Source organism: Vanellus vanellus (assembly GCF_965231255.1).
Source record: "Vanellus vanellus genome assembly, contig: HAP1_SCAFFOLD_2237, whole genome shotgun sequence".
Classification (NCBI taxonomy): domain Eukaryota; kingdom Metazoa; phylum Chordata; class Aves; order Charadriiformes; family Charadriidae; genus Vanellus; species Vanellus vanellus.
The window spans coordinates 353-10,902 of NW_028128516.1; the positions used below are offsets into that span (position 1 = coordinate 353).

The 10,550-nt window shown below is 64.0% G+C and overlaps 1 long non-coding RNA gene across 1 annotated transcript; it reads right to left on the bottom strand.

Moving 5' to 3' along the window:
• Positions 1 to 3,413: 3,413 nt before the first annotated feature.
• LOC309684287 lies at positions 3,414 to 5,051 on the bottom strand. The gene is made up of 4 exons (XR_014270281.1): positions 4,696 to 5,051; positions 4,035 to 4,071; positions 3,536 to 3,603; positions 3,414 to 3,429 (listed from the first exon to the last, which is right to left on the bottom strand). It is a non-coding gene; the product is annotated as an uncharacterized lncRNA (long non-coding RNA).
• Between the last annotated feature and the right edge of the window lie 5,499 nt (positions 5,052 to 10,550).

Consider the following 10,550-nt stretch of genomic DNA (forward strand, 5'->3'; position numbering starts at 1 on the left):
ACCGCGGGAAGCGGCACAGCTGGGAGCACCGGCACGACTGGGAGCACTGGGAGCACTGGGAGCACCGGCACAGCTGGGAGCACCGGCACGACTGGGAGCACTGGCACAACTGGGAGCACTGGGAACACTGGGAGCACTGGCACAGCTGGGAGCACTGGGAACACTGGGAGCACCGGCACGACTGGGAGCACTGGCACAACTGGGAGCACTGGGAACACTGGGAGCACTGGCACAGCTGGGAGCACCGGCACCACTGGGAGCACTGGGAACACTGGGACTGCTGGCACAGCTGGGAGCACCGCGGTGCACAACTGGGAGCACTGGGAGCACTGGGACTGCTGGCACAGCTGGGAGCACTGGGAGCACTGGCACAGCTGGGACTACTGGGACCACCGGCACAGCTGGGAGCACTGGCACAACTGGGAGCACCGGCACAACTGGGAGCACTGGGAGCACTGGGACCGCTGGCACAGCTGGGAGCACTGGCACAACTGGGAGCACTGGGACCGTTGGCACAGCTGGGAGCACTGGCACAACTGGGAGCACTGGGAGCACCAGGACCACTGGCACAGCTGGGAGCACCAGCACAACTGGGAGCACTGGGACCACTGGCACAACTGGGAGTACTGGGACCACTGGCACAGCTGGGAGCACTGGCACGACTGGGAGCACTGGGACCACTGGCACAACTGGGAGTACTGGGAGCACCGGCACAGCTGGGAGCACTGGCACAACTGGGAGCACTGGGACCACTGGCACAACTGGGAGCGCTGGCACAACTGTGGGCACCAGTACAACCATGGGCACTGGCACAACTGGGACCACTGGTGCAACTGGGACCACTGGCCCTGGTACAACTGGGACTGCTGGCACCACTGGCACAACTGGGAGCACTGGGACCGCTGGCACAACCGTGGACACCGCGGGCACTGGCACAACCGGGACCACCGGCACCACCGGCACAACTGGGACCACTGGGACCACTGGCACAACCGTGGGCACCGCCACCAGTGCCACCAACACCCCCGACACAACCGCTGCCACCGGTCCCACCAGCACTGCCACCACCGGCACTGGTGTCGGTGCCACCAACACCCCCGACACAACCGCTGCCACCACCGGCACTGCCACCGGCACTGTCACCGGCACCGCCGCCGGCCCCCGGTGGCTCAGGGACCCCACGCAGCCCCCGACACTGTCCCCACCCCCCCGCTGCCACCGCCCCCCCCGTCCCCACGGCGGAACCGGGGTCCTGTCCCCAAATCCGTGGCACAGCCGCGGTCCTGTCCCCATCCCCACGGCGGAACCGGGGTCCTGTCCCCAAATCTGTGGCGGAGCTGCGTCCTGTCCCTGTCCCCATGTCACAGTGGTGTCCCTGTCCCCGTGTCACAGCGGGGTCCATCCCCGTCCCCATGTCACAGTGGGTTCCTGTCCCTGTCCCCGTGTCACAGTGGTGTCCCTGTCCCTGTCCCCATGTCATGGTGGGGTCCATCCCTGTCCCCATGTCACAGTGGGGTCCCTGTCCCCATCCCTGTGTCATGGTGGTGTCCCTGTCCCCATCCCCGTGTCACAGCAGTGTCCCTGTCCCTGTGTCACAGCAGGTTCCTGTCCCTGTCCCCATGTCACAACAGGGTCCATCCCTGTCCCCATGTCACAGTGGTGTCCCTGTCCCCGTCCCCATGTCACAGCAGGGTCCATCCCTGTCCCCATGTCACAGTGGGGTCCCTGTCCCCGTGTCACAGCGGGGTCCATCCCTGTCCCCATGTCACAGTGGGGTCCCTGTCCCCATCCCTGTGTCATGGTGGTGTCCCTGTCCCCATCCCCGTGTCACAGCAGTGTCCCTGTCCCTGTGTCACAGCGGGTTCCTGTCCCTGTCCCCATGTCACAACAGGGTCCATCCCTGTCCCCATGTCACAGTGGTGTCCCTGTCCCCGTCCCCATGTCACAGCAGGGTCCATCCCTGTCCCCATGTCACAGTGGGGTCCCCGTCCCCATGTCACAGCGGGGTCCATCCCCGTCCCCATGTCACAGCGGGGTCCCTGTCCCCATCCCAGTGTCACAGCGGGGTCCATCACTGTCCCCATGTCACAGTGGGGTCCATCCCCGTCCCCATGTCACAGCGGGGTCCATCACTGTCCCTATGTCACAGTGGGGTCCCTGTCCCCATCCCGATGTCACAGCGGGGTCCATCCCCGTCCCCATGTCACAGCGGGGTCCCTGTCCCCATCCCAGTGTCACAGCGGGGTCCATCACTGTCCCCATGTCACAGTGGGGTCCATCCCCGTCCCCATGTCACAGCGGGGTCCATCACTGTCCCTATGTCACAGTGGGGTCCCTGTCCCCATCCCGATGTCACAGCGGGGTCCATCCCTGTCCCCATGTCACAGTGGTGTCCCCGTCCCCGTGTCACAGCGGGGTCCATCCCCATCCCCGTGTCACAGTGAGGGCCCTGTCCCCATCCCAGTGTCACAGAGGGGTCCCCATCCCCATGTCACAGTGGGGTCCCTGTCCCCGTCCCCATGTCACAGCGGGGTCCACCCCTGTCCCCGCGTGGCGGTGGGGTCCCCGTCCCCGCGGTGGCCCCCGCGGTGGCCCACCTTGTTGGAGGCCATCTCGCTGACGGCGCGGTGGGTCTGGAGGGTCTCCAGTTGGTCCAGACACCAGTCCAGTTCCTCCAGTGTCTCCCGGGCCAGCTGCTGGGACGTCTCCTCTGCGGGGGCGGAGGGGGGGGGTCAGCGCCCGCCCGCGCCCCCCCCGGCCCAGGGGAGGGGGATGGGGGGACCCCCCGGGGGATGGGGGGACCCCCTGGACCCCCCCAGGAATGGGGATGTGGGACCCCCCTGGGGAGGGGTCTGGGGTTGTGGGGACCCCCCCGGGGCTGTGGGGACCCCCCAGGGGTGGGATATGGGGGACCCCCGCAGATGGGGGGGTGTGGGGACCCCCCCGAACCCCCCCAGGAATGGGGCTTCGGGGACCCCCCCAAGAGTGGGATCTGGGGATGGGGTCTGGGGGACCCCCGGGGATGAGGTGGGTGGGGACCCCTGTAGGTTTTTGGGGACCCCCCCACGAGGGTTGTGGGGACCCCCCCCGGGTCTGGGGGGCTGCGGGGACCCCCTGCGGATGGGGGGGGGGGTGTGCGGGGTTGTGGGGACCCCCAAGGGGTTGGGGGGGGGGCTGTGGGGATGGGGGGGGGCACCAGCCCAGTGCCTCACTTTCTCCAGTGGGGGGGGTTGGTGGGGGCTCCACTGGTTTTACCCCCCCCCCCCCCTTATCCAAAATCCCTTCAAATCACCCCAAATCTTCCATGGGGGGGTGTGTGGGCGTGATCCCCCCCTCCCAAATTTTTAACCCCTTCAGCCCCCCCCCCCCCTCCCCTTACCTGAGAGCGTGGCTTTGCAGAGGGGGGGCTGGGAGCCCATGGGCGACCTCCTGGGGGGCGGGGGGGGGGGGTAAATTAGGGGTTGGCTGTGACATCACCACCCCCCCCATGGGGTCGGGGGGGGTGGGGGTCAAGGTCAAGGTCAAGGTCACTCACTTGGTGGGGGTGGGGACATTGGTCAGGATGGAGAAATTGCTGCGGACGCTGCGGAGACTCGCCAGGACCTGGGGGGGGGGGGGGACACACATGGGGGGGGACACACATTGGGGGGGGGTCATACATGGAGGGGGGGTCAGGGACACATAGAGGGACACCCCCCCCCCCCAAATCTGCCACTGGTGTCACCCAAACCCCCCAGGCTGGGGCCTCCCCCCCCCCCAAGACCCCCCCCCAGGAGGGTTTGGGGGTGAAATGGGGGGGGGACACAACACATGGGGGGGGTCACACATGGAGGGGGGGGGTCAGGGACACATAGAGGGACACCCCCCCCCCCCAAATCTGCCACTGGTGTCACCCAAACCCCCCACGCTGGGGCCAACCCCCCCCCCCCCAGGACCCCCCCAGGAGGGTTTAGGGGTGAAGGGCCCAATCCTGCCCCCCCCCCACTTCCTTGCGGACCCCCCAACACCCCGGGACCCCCCCCCCCCGGCCCCACCTGGGCGAAGGGGGTGACGATGAGGTCCTCGGTGTGGCTGGAAGAGAAATTTGGGGGGGGGGGTGTCAGTGAGTGGGGTCCGTCCCCCCCTCTCCACCCCACCTCCCCCACTGGGAGGGATATCGGGGGTCTCTGGGGGGATAGGGGGGCACTGGGGGAATATTGGGGGTCTCGGGGGGGGGGGGACTGGGGGGGTATTGGGAGTCTCTGGGGGGTGGGGAGGGCACTGGGGGGGTATTGGGGGTCTCTGGGGGGGTGAGGGGCACTGGGGAGGTATTGGGGGTCTCTGAGGGGTGGGGGTCACTGGGGGGATATTGGGGGGGTCCCCAGGAGATATTCAGGGGTTCATCAGGGGGGATAATGGGGGTCCCCAGGGGGGGATATTGGGGGGTGCCCAAGGGGGGATATCAGGGGGTCCACAAGGGGGATATTTGGGGGGGTCTCCAGTGGGAATGGGGGGGTCCCCAGTTGATACTCAGGGGGTGCCCAGGGGGGATATCGGGGGGTCCCCAGGGGGGATATCGGGGGGGTCCCTGGAAGGATGGCAGAGGGCTTCCCAGAGCACCCAGAGTCCGGGGGGCCCTGGGGGGGCTCTGGGGGGGCCCTGGGGGGGGAGGTGGGGGGGCGGGGGGGGGGGGGAGGGTGTGTGGTCCGTACTCACGCCTCGCTGGCGATGGAGGAGTTGCGGGAGACGCTTTTTGGGGAGACGTCGTAGTCGCTGTCGGAGCGGTAGAGGAAGGACTCGCGGCGCTGAGCGGGGGGACCCCCCGGCAGCAGCACCACCCCCGCGCCGCTCTGGGGGTCCCCGGGGGGGCTGCGACCCACCCAGGGGCCATTCTCCACCTCGAAGCTGTTGGGGGGGGGGGACGGGACGGGGACACACAACAACACAACAAGGTGACATAGAATGGTTGAGGTCGGAAAGGATTGTGAAGATCATGGAGTTCCAACCCCCCCACCCCGGGCAGGGCCACCTCCCACCGGCCCAGGTTGCCCACGGCCGCGTCCGGCCTGGTCTGGAACACCTCCACAGCCTCTCTGGGCAACCTCCGGTGTCTCACCGCCCTCAGAGTGAAAAACTTCTTCCGAATGTTCAATCCGAACCTGCCCTCTTCCAGTTGGAAGCCATTCCCCCTCGGCCTATCGCTCCCGGCCCCAGTACAGAGTCCTCCTCCTCCTGTAGGCCCCATTCAGGCGCTGGAAGGCTGCAATAATGTCTCCCCGGAGCCTCCTCTTCTCCGGGCCGAACTCTCTCAGCCTCTCCTCACAGGAGAGGGGCTCCAGCCCTCGGGTCATCCTCGTGGCTCTCCTCCGGACACGCTCCGGCAGGTCCACGTCCTCCTCCTGTTGGGGACTCCAGAGCCGGAGGCGGTACTCCAGGTGGGGTCTCCCCAGAGCGGAGCAGAGGGGCAGAATCCCCTCCCTTGACCTGATGGCCGCACTCCTCCTGATGCAGCCCAGGGTGGAGTTGGCCTTCTGGGCTGTGACCACACACTGCTGCTCATGAGCTTCTCATCAACCGACACCCCCAGGGCCTTCTCCTCAGGGCGGCTCTCCCGCCATTCCCCGCCCAGCCTGGAGTTGGGCTCGGGATTGCCCCGACCCAGAGGGAGGACCTCGCGCTCGGCCTGGTTGAACTGCACGAGGTTGGCACGGGCCCACCTCTCCAGCCTGTGCCGGTCCCTCTGGGTGGCGTCCCTCCCCTCCAGCCTCTCTGCCTCGCCACACAGCTCGGTGTCACCTCGCCAAACATCTCGGTGTCACCTCACCACACAGCTTGGTGTCACCTCGCCACACAGCTTGGTGTGACCTTGCCAAACATCTTGGTGTCACCTCTCTTGGTGTCACCTTGCCACACAGCTCAGTGTCACCTCACCAAACATCTTGGTGTCACCTTGCCACACAGCTCAGTGTCACCTCGCCACACAGCTTGATGTCACCTCGCCAAACATCTCGGTGTCACCTCGCCAAACATCTCGGTGTCACCTCGCCACACAGCTCAGTGTGACCTCACCAAACATCTCGGTGTCATCTTGCCACACAGCTCAGTGTCACCTCGCCAAACATCTCGGTGTCACCTCACCAAACATCTTGGTGTCACCTCGCCACACAGCTCGGTGTTACCTCGCCAAACATCTCGGTGTCACCTCACCAAACATCTCGGTGTCACCTCGCCACACAGCTTGGTGTGACCTTGCCAAACATCTTGGTGTCACCTCTCTTGGTGTCACCTCGCCACACAGCTCGGTGTCACCTCGCCAAACATCTCGGTGTCACCTCGCCACACAGCTTGGTGTGACCTTGCCAAACATCTTGGTGTCACCTCTCTTGGTGTCACCTTGCCACACAGCTCAGTGTCACCTCACCAAACATCTTGGTGTCACCTTGCCACACAGCTCAGTGTCACCTCGCCACACAGCTTGATGTCACCTCGCCAAACATCTCGGTGTCACCTCGCCAAACATCTCGGTGTCACCTCGCCACACAGCTCAGTGTGACCTCACCAAACATCTCGGTGTCATCTTGCCACACAGCTCAGTGTCACCTCGCCAAACATCTCGGTGTCACCTCACCAAACATCTTGGTGTCACCTCGCCACACAGCTCGGTGTTACCTCGCCAAACATCTCGGTGTCACCTCACCAAACATCTCGGTGTCACCTCGCCACACAGCTTGGTGTGACCTTGCCAAACATCTTGGTGTCACCTCTCTTGGTGTCACCTCGCCACACAGCTCGGTGTCACCTCGCCAAACATCTCGGTGTCACCTCGCCACACAGCTTGGTGTGACCTTGCCAAACATCTTGGTGTCACCTCTCTTGGTGTCACCTCGCCACACAGCTCAGTGTCACCTCACCAAACATCTTGGTGTCACCTTGCCACACAGCTCAGTGTCACCTCGCCACACAGCTTGATGTCACCTCGCCAAACATCTCGGTGTCACCTCGCCAAACATCTCGGTGTCACCTCGCCACACAGCTCAGTGTCACCTCGCCAAACATCTCGGTGTCACCTCGCCACACAGCTCGGTGTGACCTTGCCAAACATCTTGGTGTCACCTCTCTTGGTGTCACCTTGCCACACAGCTCAGTGTCACCTCACCAAACATCTTGGTGTCACCTTGCCACACAGCTCAGTGTCACCTCGCCACACAGCTTGATGTCACCTCGCCAAACATCTCGGTGTCACCTCGCCACACAGCTCAGTGTGACCTCACCAAACATCTCGGTGTCATCTTGCCACACAGCTCAGTGTCACCTCGCCAAATATCTCAGTGTCACCTCGCCAAACATCTTGGTGTCACCTCGCCAAACATCTTGGTGTCACCTCGCCACACAGCTCGGTGTCACCTCGCCAAACATCTTGGTGTCACCTCTCTTGGTGTCACCTCGCCACACAGCTCGGTGTCACCTCACCAAACATCTTGGTGTCACCTCTCTTGGTGTCACCTCGCCACACAGCTCGGTGTCACCTCGCCACACAGCTCAGTGTCACCTCACCAAACATCTTGGTGTCACCTCTCTTGGTGTCACCTCGCCACACAGCTCGGCGTCACCTCGCCAAATATCTCAGTGTCACCTCACCAAACATCTTGGTGTCACCTCGCCACACAGCTCAGTGTCACCTCACCAAATATCTCAGTGTCACCTCGCCACACAGCTTGGTGTGACCTTGCCAAACACCTTGGTGTCACCTCTCTTGGTGTTACCTCGCCACACAGCTCAGTGTCACCTCGCCAAACATCTCGGTGTCATCTTGCCACACAGCTTGGTGTCACCTCACCACACAGCTCAGTGTCACCTCGCCAAACATCTTGGTGTCACCTCACCACACAGCTCGGTGTCACCTCACCACACAGCTCGGTGTCATCAGCAAACACGCTGAGGGTGCACTCCATCCCACTGTCCATGTCACCGACAAAGATGTTGACCAGTGCCGATCCCAGTACTGACCCCTGAGGGACACCACTTTGTCACCACTTGAGGTCACCACTTGGCCATGGAGCCGTTGACCGCAACTCTTTGAGTGCCACCGTCCAACCAGTTCCTTATCCCCTGAGTGGTCCATCTGTGGAATCCATATCTCTCCAAATTTAGAGACCAGGACATCGTGTGGGACGGTGTCAAACGCTTTGCACATTGGGGACATTGGGGACAAGGGGGGGCCACCATGGGACACCACACACGCAGCCCCACAGGGTCCGGTATGGCACTGGGGCACCGGACCTCCCCCACCGGGGTGGGGTGGGGGGCGCGGTGATGAGCACAGTGGTGTGGGTGACGCTGCGGGTGGCGGCGGTGCCGCGGGTGGTGGGGACGGTGGCGGTGGCACACGGCGGCACTCTCCGGCCAGCGGTTGTGCTGGATGGTGGCAGTGTCACCGCGGGCACCGGTGGCACTGTGGGCACATGTCACTGTGGGCACCGGTGTCACCGTGGGCACGTGTCACCACGGGCACCACTGTGGGCACATGTCACCACGGGCACCGGTGTCACCGTGGGCAGGTGTCACCGCAGGCAATACTGGGACCCCCCCAATACTGGGACCCCCCCCAATAACAACCCCCCCCCAATATGGGGACCCCCATGACCCTTATGCTCTGGGACCCCCCAGTACTGGGACGCCCAATAATGGGACCCCCCAATATGGGGACCCCCAGGTGACTTGTGCCCCGGGGGTCCCTGAGCCCCCCCCGGGGGATCTGTGCACTATCTGGGGGTCCCTGTTCCTGTCCCCATCTGTGCCCTCATCCTGTCCCCATCCCTGTCCCATGTCCCCATCCCTGTCCCATGTCCCCATCCCTGTCCCCATCCCATTCCCTGGTCCCTGTCCCCATCCCTGTCCCTATGTCCATCCTTGTCCCTGTCCCATGTCCCCATCCCTGTCCCTGTCCTCATCCCCGTTCCCATCCCCATCCCTGTCCCTGTCCCCATCTTGTGTCCTCATCCGTCCCCATCCCTGTCCCCATGTCCATCCTTGTCCCTGTCCCCATCCCTGTCCCCATCTCATGCCCTGGTCCCTGTCCCCATCACTGTCCCCTGTCCCTATCCCATTCCTGTCCCATTGTCCTGTGTCCCTGTCCCCATCCCTGTCCCTGTCCCCATCCCTGTCCCCATCCCATTCCCTGGTCCCTGTCCCCATCCCTGTCCTTATGTCCATCCTTGTCCCTGTCCCATGTCCCCATCCCTGTGCCTGTCCTCATCTTGTGTCCTCATCCATCCCCATCCCTATCCTTGTCCCTGTCCCCATCACTGTCCCCTGTCCCTATCCCATTCCCTATCCCATTCCTATCCCATTGTCCTGTGTCCCTGTCCCCATCCCTGTCCCATGTCCCCATCCCTGTCCCCATCCCATTCCCTGGTCCCTGTCCCCATCCCTGTCCTTATGTCCATCCTTGTCCCTGTCCCATGTCCCCATCCCTGTGCCTGTCCTCATCTTGTGTCCTCATCCATCCCCATCCCTATCCTTGTCCCTGTCCCCATCACTGTCCCCTGTCCCTATCCCATTCCCTATCCCATTCCTATCCCATTGTCCTGTGTCCCTGTCCCCATCCCTGTCCCATGTCCCCATCCCTGTCCCCATCCCATTCCCTGGTCCCTGTCCCCATCCCTGTCCTTATGTCCATCCTTGTCCCTGTCCCATGTCCCCATCCCTGTGCCTGTCCTCATCTTGTGTCCTCATCCATCCCCATCCCTATCCTTGTCCCTGTCCCCATCACTGTCCCCTGTCCCTATCCCATTCCCTATCCCATTCCTATCCCATTGTCCTGTGTCCCTGTCCCCATCCCTGTCCCATGTCCCCATCCCTGTCCCCATCCCATTCCCTGGTCCCTGTCCCCATCCCTGTCCTTATGTCCATCCTTGTCCCTGTCCCATGTCCCCATCCCTGTGCCTGTCCTCATCTTGTGTCCTCATCCATCCCCATCCCTATCCTTGTCCCTGTCCCCATCACTGTCCCCTGTCCCTATCCCATTCCCTATCCCATTCCTATCCCATTGTCCTGTGTCCCTGTCCCCATCCCATTCCCTGGTCCCTGTCCCCATCCCTGTCCCGCATCCCCATCACTGTCCCCTGTCCCTATCCCATAGGGGTCCCCAGCCCCATAGGAGTCCCCAGCCCCATGGAGGTCCCCAGCCTCATAGGGGTCCCCAGCCCCATGGAGGTCCCCAGCCCCATAGGGGACACTGGCCCCACAGGGGACCCCGGCCCTAGGGGGGTCCCTGACCCCTTGGGGGTCCCCAGCCCCATGGATGACCCCGGCCCCATGGGGGACGCCATGGGGTGCAGCAGCCATCCCCCCGGGGTTGGCGGGGGGGCGCAGTGGGGGGTGGGGGGGATGTGGGGGGAGCCGGGGGGGCTGCGCAGGCAGCGGGGGGGTGGGGGGGTGACTCACAGCCGGCAAATTTAGTAACCGACTCCGGGGAGGAAAAGGGTGTTTTTGGGGATTTGATGGGAATTATTTCACGCTTCGGGAACGGCAGCCGGGGGGAGAGAGACAGGGGGTCCTCGGGGATGTCC